This window comes from Apium graveolens, chromosome 6 (assembly GCF_009905375.1).
Source record: "Apium graveolens cultivar Ventura chromosome 6, ASM990537v1, whole genome shotgun sequence".
Lineage (NCBI taxonomy): Eukaryota > Viridiplantae > Streptophyta > Magnoliopsida > Apiales > Apiaceae > Apium > Apium graveolens.
In genome coordinates, this window is record NC_133652.1 from 104,811,931 (window position 1) to 104,828,680 (window position 16,750).

Sequence of the window (16,750 nt, forward strand, 5' to 3'; positions counted from 1 at the left end):
ATTTCATCTTTGCAAACCTTCTGGACAAAAAAGCCAGATGTTCATCAACATCATCAGAGTCATCTTGACTGGAACTATCTTCAACCTCAGCTACTTGCTCCTTTCCCTTGCTTGATTCTGATTTGTTTGTGCCAATTTTGAGACTTGGCATTGTCTTTTCTTCATTCCTGGCTTCAGTCTTCTCATTGTCAGCTACAAGTACAACTGATCCACATTTTCTCTTTCCCTTTTCCAACAGCTCATCTTGCTCCATCTCAAGTTCATAGGTCTTCAAAATTCCATATAATCTTTCAAGTGTGAAGTCCTTATAATCTTGAGAATTCCTTAGTGAAATAGCCATAGGCTTCCATTCCTTTGGTAGAGACCTCAGAAATTTTAAGTTGGAATCCTTGACTTGGTACATTCTGCCATACAGCTTCAATCTGTAACGACCGGGAAATTTATGTTGTATAATATCATATTATGTGTATTAATATGTCAATTATGTGTGATTATCCGTTAAACCCTAATTGTTGTGTGTTATGTGTATTCCGTATCATTTCTGTATTTTTTTAAGGTATTTTTCAAATGTTTTATATCGTATTCATAGGTTTCATTTCAAACGTTTTGCAACCCAAACAATGATTTTAAAGCCAGTATTTCAAAAAAAATAATGGGCCTTATTTTTCATCAAACGGCTTTTACAATCGCATTATTCTGAACATCTAGATATTTTATAAATTTTCTCGTTTTTACAAAAAATGACTTTTCCGGGCCCCATTGGGTGTCAAAATCCCCACAAAAATCACATTTTTATTTTTATAAAATTATAGGACTTTTATTTATACCATTTCTTTGTATTTTTGCATTATACACAATTTTTGGGAAATTTTGGCATATATATTGTATATATAAAATAATTATAAATTAAATTTTAATACCCAAAAATTATGAAAATTAGGGCCAAATATTTTTATTAAATGTATAATTAGCCCCTTAATTTTATTTAGGAGTATTATTTTTCACCCTATAAATAGCCTAATTATCAGTTTATTATTATTAATTAATTAATAAAAATTCTGCAAATTTCTGGAAATTCTCTAAAGAACAGTTTGGGTCGGATTTCGGGTCAAGAATCAATCATTGATTTTGAACGTTTCTGAACACCAAATCGTATCATGTGAGTATCCAAATCGATCCTCTCGAGTTGTTCTTTCGGTTTCTGGTATCAAAAACATGTTTTGATGTGTTAATTTTCTATTTTAATTTCTAGGGTTTATACCCGAATTGGTACTTTTTGATTCTGGGGTTATTTGTTGAAATTGATGTTATGAACAGCTTTATTTGATTGTTTATGATTGATTCCTGCTAATTAATTTGACTGACGATTGTTTGAATTCATAAATCGATATCTAGGGTTTATGTGTTTCTTTAATTGATCGTTTTTAATTGTACAGATATCTGAGGTATGTTAGAGTATGGAGGCTTGATTGTAGGAGTAATAAGCTTTATTTTGATATATTATTTGTAATTTTTCATGTACGGAATCGTGATTTTGAGTTTTGATCGGACTTTTGTTTGATTTGATCGGGGAATTAGTTGTAGGGGTTATTAGGATTAGATAGTGGTATGGTTGAATTGCTGATGTGATTTTGAATGAGATAGAGGGTCGAATCGATCCAAACGATCCCGTTTTGGCTATGAATCGAGCTCACCGGATTCTCGTCGGGTTTTGCTCTGTTTCACCGGGAAAGCAGATACAGGGATGGATAGACGAGAAGGGCGACGGGGATGTGTAGCTGGAGTTGTGACAAAACGATTGGCATCAAAAACGGACTGAAAACATGTGGTTTTGGGTAGGAATTAGCCTCGCCGGAATCGAACTCCGGTGGCCGGAAACTCGCCGGTTTCTGGGTTGTGAAGAACACCGGCGGGTTGTTCTTGCCAACCCGGACCCGACCCGGTGGGTTCTAAATTTTAACCCGGTTTTAATCCTTCAAAACCCTAACCCCTTTTCTGATTTCTGTTTCTGAATTTTAACTATTTAAATATATTTTATAAAAACAGAAATTAGATTTATTAATTCTAAAAATCAATTAAAAATTAGTTTTTAAATTATGTAAAATAGTATTAATAATTCCTAAATTATCTTATAAATTTATAAATTCGAATTTAGTGATTTAATTATTTATTTAATCATTTATCTATTTATTTACTTATTAGTTAATAATTAATAAATAAGAACTATATTGATCGAATATTGTGACAAACGATTCGATAAATAAGGGAATAAAACGAATAACTCGTAATTATACGAGTAATTGAACGATAAGTTCGATTATTAATATTCAGACGATAGTAAATTATTCGTCTAATATCGTAATAATTATTCGTAATGAATAATTAAATACAGATAATTAATTTTAAAACGTATACGTGCAATAATTACAGTAATGTTTCGATAATTATGCGAAAAATGCGAATAACTCGTAGGAATACGAGTAGGAGATCGTTGAGTTGAAATATGATTCGAATAATGACTCATTTATTCAATAATTAACGTATCAGTTAATGATATCGATTATTTATTTATAAATAATATATCTAATCGAATAAATAACGATAAGTGTGAATATTCGTAATAAATTGTGATTAATCCTAATAATTAGGTTATTAAATAATTAATTATTAATTATTTATTAGTTATTTATTTAATTAATATTTAAAAAGTGATTAATTATTCCGATAATAGATCACATCATTTTCAATAAATCTTAACTTATTCATTTTAACTCCAAAAATTATAGAAAAATTATTTTTGACTTTGAATTTTCTTAAATAATTATTTTAGGATTTAATAATTTGTAATAATTAATTATATTGAATAATAAATTGAATTATCAGTATTTAATTGATAATAATTCAACCGTTAGTCCGATTTGAGCGAAACAAAAGCCATTTTACTCCGAAAAATGAATTCTTTTTATTAAAAATAATATGAAGACCTATTTTCTTCTAGAAATTAGCTGACTCTAGTATTAGCTTGATTATCAGTCGAAATACGTGCCGATACGAATCCGAAAAATTCCGGAAAAATGGGAAATGAAGCAGAAGGTAATCAACGGAGCAATCAGCGAGTCGATTTTGATTCTAAAAATTATTTTAAATATAGAAATGATTATGTGCTTATGTGCTTATGTGTATTATATGGTTAATCGAGTCTTACTTGCTTATATGTAATATAAGAGTCAGTCATAAGCGCATGGGTAGATAATAGGAACGAAATGAAGTCGATTCAAGATGCAAATTGAAGTACAAAATGACTTAACCAGTCTATTTTGCCAACAGAAGCTAAGCCAGCAAGGCAGGTCAAGTAGGGGATAGTTGGAAGTGATTTAATTGCAGTAAGTCGCGCAAAAGGCAAGTTTCTCCTCTATTCTATTTTCCAGAATAGTGATATTCTCTTCAGATTATTATTACAATTGCACTCTTTTAATTCTCTTGTTCATATTTCATTTCACTTCTTGAATTATTCTCTTCATTTGAATTCATTATTCATATTCCAATTATTACTCACAATTATTGATATATTCTGGTGATTAGAATATATCAAAGCATACTGATTGTTCCGGTTACTATTCCAGGGACTGGATAATACTACTTCTGGGATTAAGTTTACTTAATCCTAAGGACCGGGACATAACCTGATCCTTGAAACGGGCCGTAGTGCCTGGCTGCCCGAAGGGATCTATATAGAGAGATATAGATCTGCAATGTATCCTGGCTGATCAGCAGGGTATAACTGCGAACTTGAGTCCAGTTTAGTTCAATTGTATTCGCCAGTAATGGCCTTCTTTCTATTCTTATGAGGTTATATCTTTGCAGATATACCTAGGTTACGGATTCAATTATATTGCTTTAACACTGTTTATATTTTGTGGACTTGTTGAGCAATTTTTGGCTCACCCTTTTTGTTGTTATTCACCTTATTGTTTTCAGTTAAGAAGGAATATGAAACCCATCAGGACACGAGTGGTAAAGAAGCGGGTCAAGCCTCGGGATCCTCTCATACCCAAGGTGTTGATCCCAATTCAGGAAGAAAGCTTTGAGTTGCCCGAGCAGGTGGAGTATTGATAGATAGTATGTGTGTTTGAATAAAAGCTGAACTTAGTTTAAAACTAAATTAGACAATGGTTTGTAATAAAGAGAGTTTGTGAGATTTTAAATGTTGGTTTGTAATAAAAGTAGTTAGTGGTTCTTATTTTCATACTTCAACCTAAAAAGGTCCTGGTTAGTATTAAAGGGGTTTAGTTTCATTTCTTTATTATTTATTAATAAGCTTGTACAGGTTTGGTGATTAGCTCGTAACCCCCAGACTTATACCCCGGGTTTGGAGGGCGTTACAGTTTGGCATCAGAGCTGTAGGTTTGGTCCCTGAAAACAAGAACATTAGGATTAAGATAGGATAGGAAGATCACATAAGATAGGGATAGTCAAATTAGGAAAAATAGTATTAGGATTTAGGTCAAGTTAGAATAGGGAAATATAAATCTTAGGATTGTCTAGTGACCTTTTCTTTTCTTTGATATATTATCAGATGGCATCTTCTGGTTATTCTGCGTCTTCCGAGAGGACAGTCACTGGACCAGCAGCACCAGTCATACCTCCAGTATCTGAGCATATGTTTCCTCCTCTACCACCTCCACCATCATTGCCACAGGAGCCGGTACCACCAGTTCAGGGGATAGTTCATGACCCCATAGAGATGTTTGATCCTTTTGAGTTTTTCGAGCCGATAGTTCCTTTACCTATTGAGCATCAGTTTATACCGGGTATTGAGCAGGAGTTACCACCACCACCATTGTTACCTCCTATACCAGTGCATGCCCCAGAGCCGGACATAGTTCAGATGATTCCAGTCGAGGGAATGGGAGAGCATGATGTGGATCTACAGCTAGGCTTACCACAGCAGGGTGCAGGTATTCCGAGGGTTCCTTCCCAGGAGTCAGTAGGTCAGGTTGCTCAGCTGCATATGGTACCATACCATAAGTATAGAGTTATGAGGGATGATATGGAGTATTGGCGGGCACAGTGTCGAGAGATTATGCATCTGTTTGATCAGAGGGACAGAGGACCGTTAGCGGCCCTACAACCAGATTACTATATGAGGCAGCGACTGCAGTCAGTTTTGATGAGCGCTACTTGGGAGCTTGATGATTTGACCCATAATGGACCTCCTTCTTTTGCAGAGTTCTATCGGATATTCCGCTTGGCACAGACTTTGGTCCAGGCACTTAGAGAGGAGCTTAGGTGTATTCCGCCTGGGTTCTGAGACAGGGACAGTTGAGACAGTGACTTCAGAGTATTGATGTATATAGAGGCAGCATAGTATAACCTAGTGAGTAGTGTGCATGTGTGTACTAGTAGTTTAACCTGTAGTAGGTTTTTGACCTGTAGTGGTAGTATGACTTATAGCCGCGGTGATTACCAGCAGAGCAAGACTTTTTGTATCAAGCATTTACACCTGAGGCTGGTGTCATATATATAAACTGAACTTTTCAAATTTCTTTTATTTAAAATTCAGTCTTTACAGTTTATAGCATTTACTTTCATTTTATTATTTTACAGCTTTCCATATTATAATTCCTGTTGAAAAAAAAAAGAATAAACATTTTATTTAACTGTTTACATTTCCAGTTTTTACATTCAGTAACTATTTCTTTAAATAAACCATGTTATTAATATAGGATAAATTGTTCTCCTTACATATTGTCAATTATTTATTAAACTGTTAAAGAAATATCATTTGTTTTATTATCAGAAGAAGATTGCACCAAAAAGAAAGACTAGGGCTGAGACCTCTAACAGCAATTCTGAAGGTCAGACTAATGAGACCATGAACCAAATGTTCCATCTGATGCAATAACAGATGGTAATGATGCAGCAGCAGATGCAGCATCAACAACAGCAAATCCAACAACAAATATTACAACAGCCACCTCGTCCTGAGCCTCAATAACCACCAGCATTACCTGTTGTTACTTTTAAGCAGTTTCAGTCAGTTAAACCTCCAGAATTTGATGGGTCTACTGATCATATTAAAGCTACCACCTGGTTAAAAGAAATAGAGAAAGCGTTTGCACTAGTAAAGATAGGTGAGGACCAGAAGACTGATTTTGCTAGTTATTTATTGAAGGGGGAGGCAAATTATTGGTGGGAATCTAAAAAGGCATTAGAGGGTGAAAATATTATTTCTTGGGATAGGTTTAAAGAATTATTTTTAGAAAAGCATTTTCCTCGCTATGTGAAGAATCAAATGCAGATAAAATTTTTACAGCTGAAGCAGGGAAGTATGTCTGTAACAGAATATGAAGCCAAATTTAATGAATTGGCTAGATTTGTTCCGGAATAGGTAGACATTGAAGAGAAGCGAGTTTAGAGATTTCAAGAGGGATTACGACCATGGATGCGCGGACAGGTTGCAGTTTTTGAATTAACAACATATACCGCTGTAGTCCAGAAAGCTTTGATCATCGAAGGGGAAAGTGAAAGATCTCAACGAGATAGAGGACAGGGAAGTTTCCAAGACCGTGCCAGCAGGAAGCCGGGATTTCAAGCCCGAGCAAATTTGAATTTCAAAAGGATAGGACAGGGTACACAAAAAGCAGGTAATCGTTTCCAAGCCTCCAAACAGCAGGGAATTGTTAAGGTTTCAGTGCCATATTGCAAAACTTGTGGACGCAAGCATACCGGCGTATGTATTAAAGCAGATGTGACATGTTTCAAATGCAAGCAGAAAGGGCACTACTCTAACGAATGTCCAACAGGAAAAATAGCAGAAATCACTTGTTATCAATGCGGAAGGAAAGGGCATATCGCTAGGAATTGTAAAGGACCAGCAATGGCAGCCAGTATTCCGAAAGTGTTGGCATTACCTCCGCCACCGCCGTCGAATCAACCCAAAGCAAGGACTTTTAACATGATAATGAAAGAAGCAGAGCAGAGTCCAATTGTAATCGCAGGTACGCTTTTCGTGAACTCCGTAGATTCAAAAGTATTAATTGATTCTGGAGCTACTCGTTCATTTATTTCTGAAGAATTTCTTGATAAGTTACATTGCGAAATCGAATGGTTGGGCAAGACGTTATTTATAAAATTAGCGAATGACGACCAAGTTCCAGTAGATCGAGTATGTCCTGCGTGTGATGTAGAAATAGCTGGACATCATTTCTCTGTAGACTTAATTCCTTTTAAGCTAGGAGAATTCGATATTATTTTGGGAATGGATTGGTTAGCACGTCATAAGGCTCAGATAGATTGCGCGAATAAGAAATTTAAATTTCTCACCGTGATGCAGACTAAACGATTGCTTCGACAAGGATGTGAAGCGTATATAGCTTACGTATTAGATACTGAAAAAGGAAGTCCTAAAATAGAAGACATTTCAGTTGTATGCGAATTTCCGGACATCTTTCCAGATGAGCTTCCAAGGTTACCACCAGATCGAGAGATCGAGTTCACGATTGATCTAGCACCAGGCACAGAACCAGTTTCGAAAGCTCCTTATCGAATGGCTCCAGTTGAGATGAAGGAATTGTCAACGCAACTGCAAAATCTTCTACACCGAGGCATCATACGACCTAGTGTATCCCCATGGGGTGCACCGGTATTATTTGTGAAGAAGAATGATGGTAGCATGCGATTGTGCATTGACTATCGGGAATTGAATAAACTCACTATTAAGAACAAGTATCCTTTACCGAGAATCGACGATTTGTTCGATCAGCTAAACGGAGTTGCATGGTTTTCGAAGATAGATTTGCGATCAGGCTATCATCAATTGAAGATTAAAGCCGAAGATATTCCCAAGACTGCATTTCGTACAAGATATGGATATTACGAGTTCCTTGTAATGGCATTCGGTTTGATAAACGCGCCAGCTGCATTCATGGATTTGATGAACAGAGTATTCAAGAAATATTTTGATAAATTTGTGATTGTATTCATTGATGACATCTTGATTTACTCCAAGACGGAAGAAGAGCATGCGGAACACTTGAGGATAGCTTTGGAAATTCTAAGGAAAGAGCAACTGTACGCAAAATTCTTAAAATGTGAATTCTGGTTAAGGGAAGTACAATTTCTAGGACATATCATCAGTAGAGAAGGCATCCAAGTCGATCCAGCGAAGATTAAAGCTGTGTTGAATTGGGAACGGCCGAAGACACCCACAGAAGTTCGAAGTTTCTTGGGATTGGCAGGGTATTATCGAAGATTTGTCAAAGATTTTGTAAAAATAGCAACGCCGCTGACTAAGTTAACTCGAAAAAGTGAAAAGTTTGAATGGAATGAGAAATGTGAAGAAAGTTTCCAAGAGTTGAAGAATCGGTTAGTGACCGCACCAGTACTTGTATTACCAGATGAGCAAGGAAATTTCATCATTTACAGTGACGCTTCGTATCGCAGGCTAGGATGTGTATTGATACAACACGGTAACGTCATCGCATATGCTTCGAGACAACTTAAACCCCATGAGCAGAAATATCCTACGCATGATCTGGAATTAGCAGCGATCGTATTTGCATTGAAGCTTTGGAGACATTATCTCTACGGTGAAAAATGTGAAATCTATACGGATCATAAAAGTCTGAAGTATATCTTTACGCAAAAAGAACTGAACATGCGACAACGTCGATGGCTGGAATTGATTAAAGATTACGATGTCACAATCAGTTATCATCCAGGAAAATCAAATGTTGTAGCGGATGCGTTGAGCAGGAAAGAAAGATTGAATCGGTTAACTTCATATGAAGAATTAGCTAGGGAATTTGACAAATTGGAAATTGAGATTCGCATTTCCAATGAATCTGCAGAAACTATCTACGCTATGACTTTTCAACCAGAATTGCTCGAGAAGATTCACCGCTGTCAAGAAGAAGTAATGAGTCAAGATGACGACTTAACGGGAGAAGAGATCACAACTCAGAAAGATAATGAAGGAATTTTACGCTTTGCATCGAGAATTTGGATCCCTAATGTGGCAGAATTAAAAGAAGAAATAATGCGTGATGCACACAGTTCAAAGTATTCCATTCATCCAGGAAGCACAAAAATATATCGCGATCTGAAGGAAAACTTTTGGTGGCCGAATATGAAGAAGGAAATAGCAGAATGGGTGAGTAAATGCTACACATGCTAGCGAGTTAAAGCGGAACATCAACGTCCGAGCGGATTATTACAATCGTTAGACATTCCAGAATGGAAATGGGAACATCTAGCGATGGATTTTGTGGTAGGTCTACCGAGGACTAAGGCAAATCATGATGCGATATGGGTAATCATTGACAGACTCACGAAGTCGACACATTTTCTACCGATTAACGAAAGATTTTCGCTCAACAAGCTAGTGCATTTATATCTCAAGGAAATTGTAATGCAACATGGAGTTCCAATATCTATCGTATCTGATCGAGATCCTCGTTTCAACTCAAGATTTTGGAGATAATTTCAAGAATGCCTTGGAACGAAATTAAACATGAGTACCGCTTATCATCCGCAAACCGACGGGCAAAGTGAAAGAACTATCCAAATGATTGAAGACATGCTACGAGTTTGTGCGATCAATTTTGAAGGCAGTTGGGATGAGCATCTACCTCTAGTGGAATTTTCTTATAATAACAGCTATCACGCCAGCATTGGAATGCCCCCGTATGAAGCACTATATGAAAGAAAATGTAGATCACCAGTACACTGGGATGAAGTTGGGGAACGCAAAATTTTGGGTCCAGAATTAATCCAACAGACTAAAGAAAAGATTGAACTTATTCGGAAACGACTCGATGCAGCACAAAACAGGCAACGCAAACATGCAGACCAAGCAAGGAAGGATATGGACTATCAGGAAGGAGAACACGTATTACTCAAAATATCGCCATGGAAAGGATTGACCAGATTTGGCAATAAGGGTAAATTGAAACCACGATACGTCGGGCCATTTGAAGTTTTGAAGAGAGTAGGAAAGCTTGCGTACGAATTAGCTTTACCGCCTCATATGCAACATATTCACAATGTGTTTCACATGTCAATGCTTAAGCGATTTAATCCTGATTCTAGGCATGTAATAGAATATGAACCGATAGATATCCAACTTGATTTTTCTTTTGTAGAGCAGCCGATAAGAATTTAGATCGGCGAGAGCATGTATTGAGAAATAAGTCTGTATATTTAGTGCGAGTATTGTGGAGAAATCCTATGGTTGAAGAATCAACCTGGGAACTTGAAAGCGAGATGTTAGAAAAATATCCTCATTTGTTTTCGTAGAATATTCTGAGGACAGAATCCTATTAAGGGGGGAGAATGTAACGACCGGGAAATTTACGTTGTATAATATCATATTATGTGTATTAATATGTCAATTATGTGTGATTATCCGTTAAACCCTAATTGTTGTGTGTTATGTGTATTCCGTATAATTTCTGTATTTTTTTAAGGTATTTTTCAGATGTTTTATATCGTATTCATAGGTTTCATTTCAAACATTTTGCAACCTAAACAATGATTTTAAAGCCAGTATTTCAAATAAAATAATGGGCCTTATTTTTCATCAAACGGCTTTTACAATCGCATTATTCTGAACATCTAGATATTTTATAAATTTTCTCGTTTTACGAAAAATGACTTTTCCGGGCCCCATTAGGTGTCAAAAACCCCACAAAAATCACATTTTTATTTTTATAAAATTAAAGGACTTTTATTTATACCATTTCTTTGTATTTTTGCATTATTCACAATTTTTGGTAAATTTTGGCATATATATTGTATATATAAAATAATTATAAATTAAATTTTAATACCCAAAAATTATGAAAATTAGGGCCAAATATTTTTATTAAATGTATAATTAGCCCCTTAATTTTATTTAGGAGTATTATTTTTCACCCTATAAATAGCCTAATTATCAGTTAATTATTATTAATTAATTAATAAAAAATTTGCAAATTTCTGGAAATTCTCTGAAGAACAGTTCGGGTCGGATTTGGGGTCAAGAATCAATCATTGATTTTGAACATTTCTGAACACCAAATCGTATTATGTGAGTATCCAAATTGATCCTCTCGAGTTGTTCTTTCGGTTTCTAGTATCAAAAACATGTTTTGATGTGTTAATTTTCGATTTTAATTTCTAGGGTTTATACCCGAATTGGTACTTTTTGATTCTGGGGTTATTTGTTGAAATTGATGTTATGAATAGCTTTATTTGATTGTTTATGATTGATTCCTGCTAATTAATTTGACTAACGATTGTTTGAATCGATAAATCGATATCTAGGGTTTATGTGTTTCTTTAATTGATCGTTTTTTATTGTACAGATATATGAGGTATGTTAGAGTATGGGGGTTTTATTGTAGGACTAATAAGCTTTATTTTGATATATTATTTGTAATTTTCCATGTACGGAATCGTGATTTTGAGTTTTGATCGGACTTTTGTTTGATTTGATCGGAGTATTAGTTGTAGGGGTTATTAGGATTAGATAGTGGTATGGTTGAATTGCTGATGTGATTTTGAATGAGATAGAGGGTCGAATCGATCCAAACGATCCCGTTTTGGCTATGAATCGAGCTCACCGGATTCTCGCCGGGTTTTGCTCTATTTCGCCGGGAAAGCAGATACAGGGATGGACAGACGAGAAGGGCGACGGGGATGTGTAGCCGGAGTTGTGACAAAACGATTGGCATCAAAAACGGACTGAAAACATGTGATTTGGGGTAGGAATTAGCCTCGCCGGAATCGAGCTCTGGTGGCCAGAAACTCGCAGGTTTCTGGGTTGTGAAGAACACCGGCGGGTTGTTCTTGCCAACCCGGACCCGACCCGGTGGGTTCTAAATTTTAACCCAGTTTTAATCCTTCAAAAGCCTAACCCCTTTTCTGATTTCTATTTCTGAATTTTAATTATTTAATTATATTTTATAAAAACAGAAATTAGATTTATTAATTCTAAAAATCAATTAAAAATTAGTTTTTAAATTCTGTAAAATAGTATTAATAATTCCTAAATTATCTTATAAATTTATAAATTCGAATTTAGTGATTTAATTATTTATTTAATCATTTATCTATTTATTTACTTATTAGTTAATAATTAATAAATAAGAACTATATTGATCGAATATTGTGAGAAACGATTCGATAAATAAGGGAATAAAACGAATAACTCGTAATTATACGAGTAATTGAACGATAAGTTCGATTATTAATATTCAGACGATAGTAAATTATTCGTATAATATCGTAATAATTATTCGTAATGAATAATTAAATACAGATAATTAATTTTAAAACGTATACGTGCAATAATAACAGTAATGTTTCGATAATTATGCGAAAAACGTGAATAACTCGTAGGAATACGAGTAGGGGATCATTAAGTTGAAGTATGATTCGAATAATGACTCATTTATTCAATAATTAACGTATTAGTTAATGATATCAATTATTTATTTATAAATAATCGATCTAATCGAATAAATAACGATAAGTGTGAATATTCGTAATAAATTATGATTAATCCTAATACTTAGGTTATTAAATAATTAATTATTAATTATTTATTAGTTATTTATTTAATTAATATTTAAAAAGTGATTAATTATTCCGATAATTGATCACATCATTTTCAATAAATCATAACTTATTCATTTTAACTCCAAAAATTATAGAAAAAATATTTTTGACTTTGATTTTTCTTAAATAATTATTTTAGGATTTAATAATTTGTAATAATTAATTATATTGAATAATAAATTGAATTATCAGTATTTAATTGATAATAATTCAACCGTTAGTCCGATTTGAGCGAAACGAAAGCCATTTTACTCCGAAAAATGAATTATTTTTATTAAAAATAATATGAAGACCTAATTTCTTCTAGAAATTAGATGACTCTAGTATTAGCTTGATTATCAGTCAAAATACGTGCCGAGACGAATCCGAAAAATTCGGAAAAAATGGGAAATGGAGCAGAAGGTAATCAACGGAGCAATCAGCGAGTCGATTTTGATTCTAAAAATTATTTTAAATATAGAAATGAATATGTGCTTATGTGCTTATGTGTATTATATGGTTAATCGAGTCTTACTTGCTTATATGTAATATAAGAGTCAGTCATAAGCGCATGGGTAGATAATAGGAACGAAATGAAGTCGATTCAAGATGCAAACTGAAGTACAAAATGACTTAACCGGTCTATTTTGCCAACAGAAGCTAAGCCAACAAGGCAGGTCAAGTAGGGGATAGACGGAAGTGATTTAATTGCAGTAAGTCGCGCAAAAGGCAAGTTTCTCCTCTATTCTATTTTCCAGAATAGTGATATTTTCTTCAGATTATTATTACAATTGCACTCTTTTAATTTTCTTATTCATATTTCATTTCACTTCTTGAATTATTCTCTTCATTTGAATTCATTATTCATATTCCAATTATTACTCACAATTATTGATATATTCTGGTGATTAGAATATATCAAAGCATACCGATTGTTCCGGTTGTTATTCCAGGGACTGGATAATACTACTTCTGGGATTAAGTTTACTTAATCCTAAGGACCGGGACATAACCTGATCCTTGAAATGGGTCGTAGTGCCTGGGTGCCCGACGGGATCTATATAGTGAGATATAGATCTGCACTGTATCCTGGATGATCAACAGGGTATAGCTGCGAACTTGAGTCTAGTTTAGTTCAATTGTATTTTCCAGTAATGGCCTTCTTTCTATTCTTATGAGGTTATATCTTTGCAGATATACCTGGGTTACGGATTCAATTATATTTCTTTAACACTGTTTATATTTTATGGACTTGTTGAGCAATTTTTGGCTCACCCTTTTTGTTGTTATTCACCTTATTGTTTTCAGTTAAGAAGGAATATGAAACCCATCAGGACACGAGTGGTAAAGAAGCGGGTCAAGCCTCGGGATCCTCTCATACCCAAGGTGTTGATCCCAATTCAAGAAGAAAGCTTTGAGTTGTCCGAGCAGGTGGAGTGTTGATAGATAGTATGTGTGTTTGAATAAAAGCTGAACTTAGTTTAAAAATAAATTAGACAATGGTTTGTAATGAAGAGAGTTTGTGAGATTTTAAATGTTGGTTTGTAATAAAAGTAGTTAGTGGTTCTTGTTTTCATACTTCAACCTAAAAAGGTCCTGGTTAGTATTAAAGGGGTTTAGTTTCATTTCTTTATTATTTATTAATAAACTTGTACAGGTTTGGTGATTAGCTCGTAATCCCCAAATTTATACCCCCGGTTTGGAGGGCGTTACACAATCCATTCAACAGTTTCTGAAATCTATTGAAGGTATCATTCAGTGATTCTCCTTCTTCAAAATGAAAGTATTCATACTATTGAATGAGAAGCTGCATTTTGTTTTCTCTGACTTGTTCAGTACCTTCACAGATAAGTTGCACAGTATCCCAAATTTCCTTAGCAGTTTGGCTGTTAATGACATTATCAAACATATCTTGATCTAGGCCATTAAACAGAATGTTCATGGCTTTCTTGTCCTTGTGAACCTCTTCAATATCTTCATCAGTCCATTCCGCTTTTGGCTTGGGAATAGACTGTCCAATAGCAACTGTGGCAGTTGCAGCTGTGGCCACCTTGTGAGGGATGTGAGGACCATTTTCAATGCAGTTGATGTAGCTTTCATCTTGAGAGAGAAGATGTAGATGCATCTTCACTTTCCAGTGATGATAATTATCTCTTTCCAGGATTGGAATCTTTACACCAATATCCTTCTTACTCATGATGTTAGTAGAATAGATCTTTAAACTCTTTGTAAGTTAAGAGCTTGCTCTGATACCAATTGTTATTCCCAAGGAACTAACAATGAGATTTACAGAAGGGGGTTGAATGTAAATCTCAAAACTTTTTCAAGTTTTGAGCAGTTTCAAAGGCTAAGTGTTTTGATGAACAGTTATGTGTGAATTGCTTTGAGCAGGTGCAGACAGATATATATTCAAGGCATAAATGTAAAGAACACAAAGGCTTCAAAAACTTTTCTGGTGAATTTGTTGTTCCACCAGAGATGTGTATTTCAGAAAATTTGTGATTCAAAGAATTGATCACAGTTGCGTCCTAGTACAAACTAGATGATTTTCTCTCTATGTTTTTCTAAACAGCTCTGGAAAACTCACCATCTAATTACTAGCTGCAACTTGGTTTATATATCACCACGTTTAAAAGTGAAGACAAAAGTACAAATATAATTAAAAAGATTCTTCACATGTTTCTTCTTCATTTCTCTATCCAATGCAATCTAGGATAATCTGTGAATCTTTGAATACTTCCTTGTTTGCACCAGAATGGAAATGCTGCATTTTCTTGATTCCTCCAAGAGGCTACCACATTCCAATTGTCTCTGTCAACCCATGTGCCTCTGTCAGCTTATGAATTGTCATTGTCAACTGCTATTGAACTGAGCATCCGTTGAAGCTTTCATCCGTTGATGGCTTTATCCGTTGATGCATTAGCAGTTGAAGCTTTATTCGTTGATGCACTCATTCGTTGATGCATTAGCAGTTGAAGCTTTATCCGTAGATGCACTCATCCGTTGATGCACTCATCCGTTGAAGCTTTAGAGACATCCGTTGAAGCTTTGTTTCTCATCCGTTGAAGGCCTTTAATTTATCTGTTGATACTACTTCACTTATACAAAATTACAAGGTATGAAATATTTACAATTAGCCCTCCTATTTGCATATCCACTAGTAGTCAACATGACTTATAATTTCCCACAATCATCTAAGAATTATAACTTAAATACAGAAACTGAAATGTGCTACAATACTAAACTTATTTCTAAGTAAAGCTACTCCATCAACGGATAGCCAGAATGGTCTTATCCGTTGAGGCTACAAACACTAGATTTCTACTTAAGTGTTTTGTTTAACTTATCATCAAACTAATACATATATTCCTAACAAAAATATTGTATTATTATTTGCATATTGAAGGGATGTCTGGTTCCTATATCAATTCATTGCACTACTTTGCATAAAGTACAGTAATCATGCCATTAAAGTCCCATTTAAAAAATAACAAATATATCCTCTACAGTTAGCAGTGTTGTGAAATTCCATAAATCGAAAAAAGCACAAGTTTTAGTGTTTAACCTGCATTTATATTTGTCCCTTTAAGAAGACATTTATAATCAGGTGATTTAAATAAATATACGTTTCTGCAAAGGTAGTGAGTGGGAACCACCTGCAAAAATGGCTAAACCTACATTATTTAACTCGTATAAAAAAAGTCAGGAAAAATTGGTTAAAGTAAAATCATGAATCAAATGCACCATTCACAGAAAGGCTTACAGGAATATCAAGTTCGATTCACTTATAAAAAATAATTAAAAAGAAATTAGCAGTTGATTTAAAATTGAAATGGGTCGATTGAATTAGTATATTAAATTTTCAAAACTTAAAAAGGTTAATGGGGTATCAAATTAACACTTCTCAAAAGATTAGTTGGTACCTCACAAAGATTGTACAAATTCCCAGAAAGCCGACTACTTTCATTGCAAGCACATGAACATTTCTTGAGCTCTAACTCATCGCCACCCCTGCATTAATACTCTAGTAGTTCATATTAAAATTCTTTGAGTTTCAGGATTGAGGCAATGACGCATCCTCCACTATTCCCACGTTGTAAGAAATACATGCAGCCTGCTTAGAATAATTGTTAATTCAACTTAGGAAAACAATATACTGTATGATTTT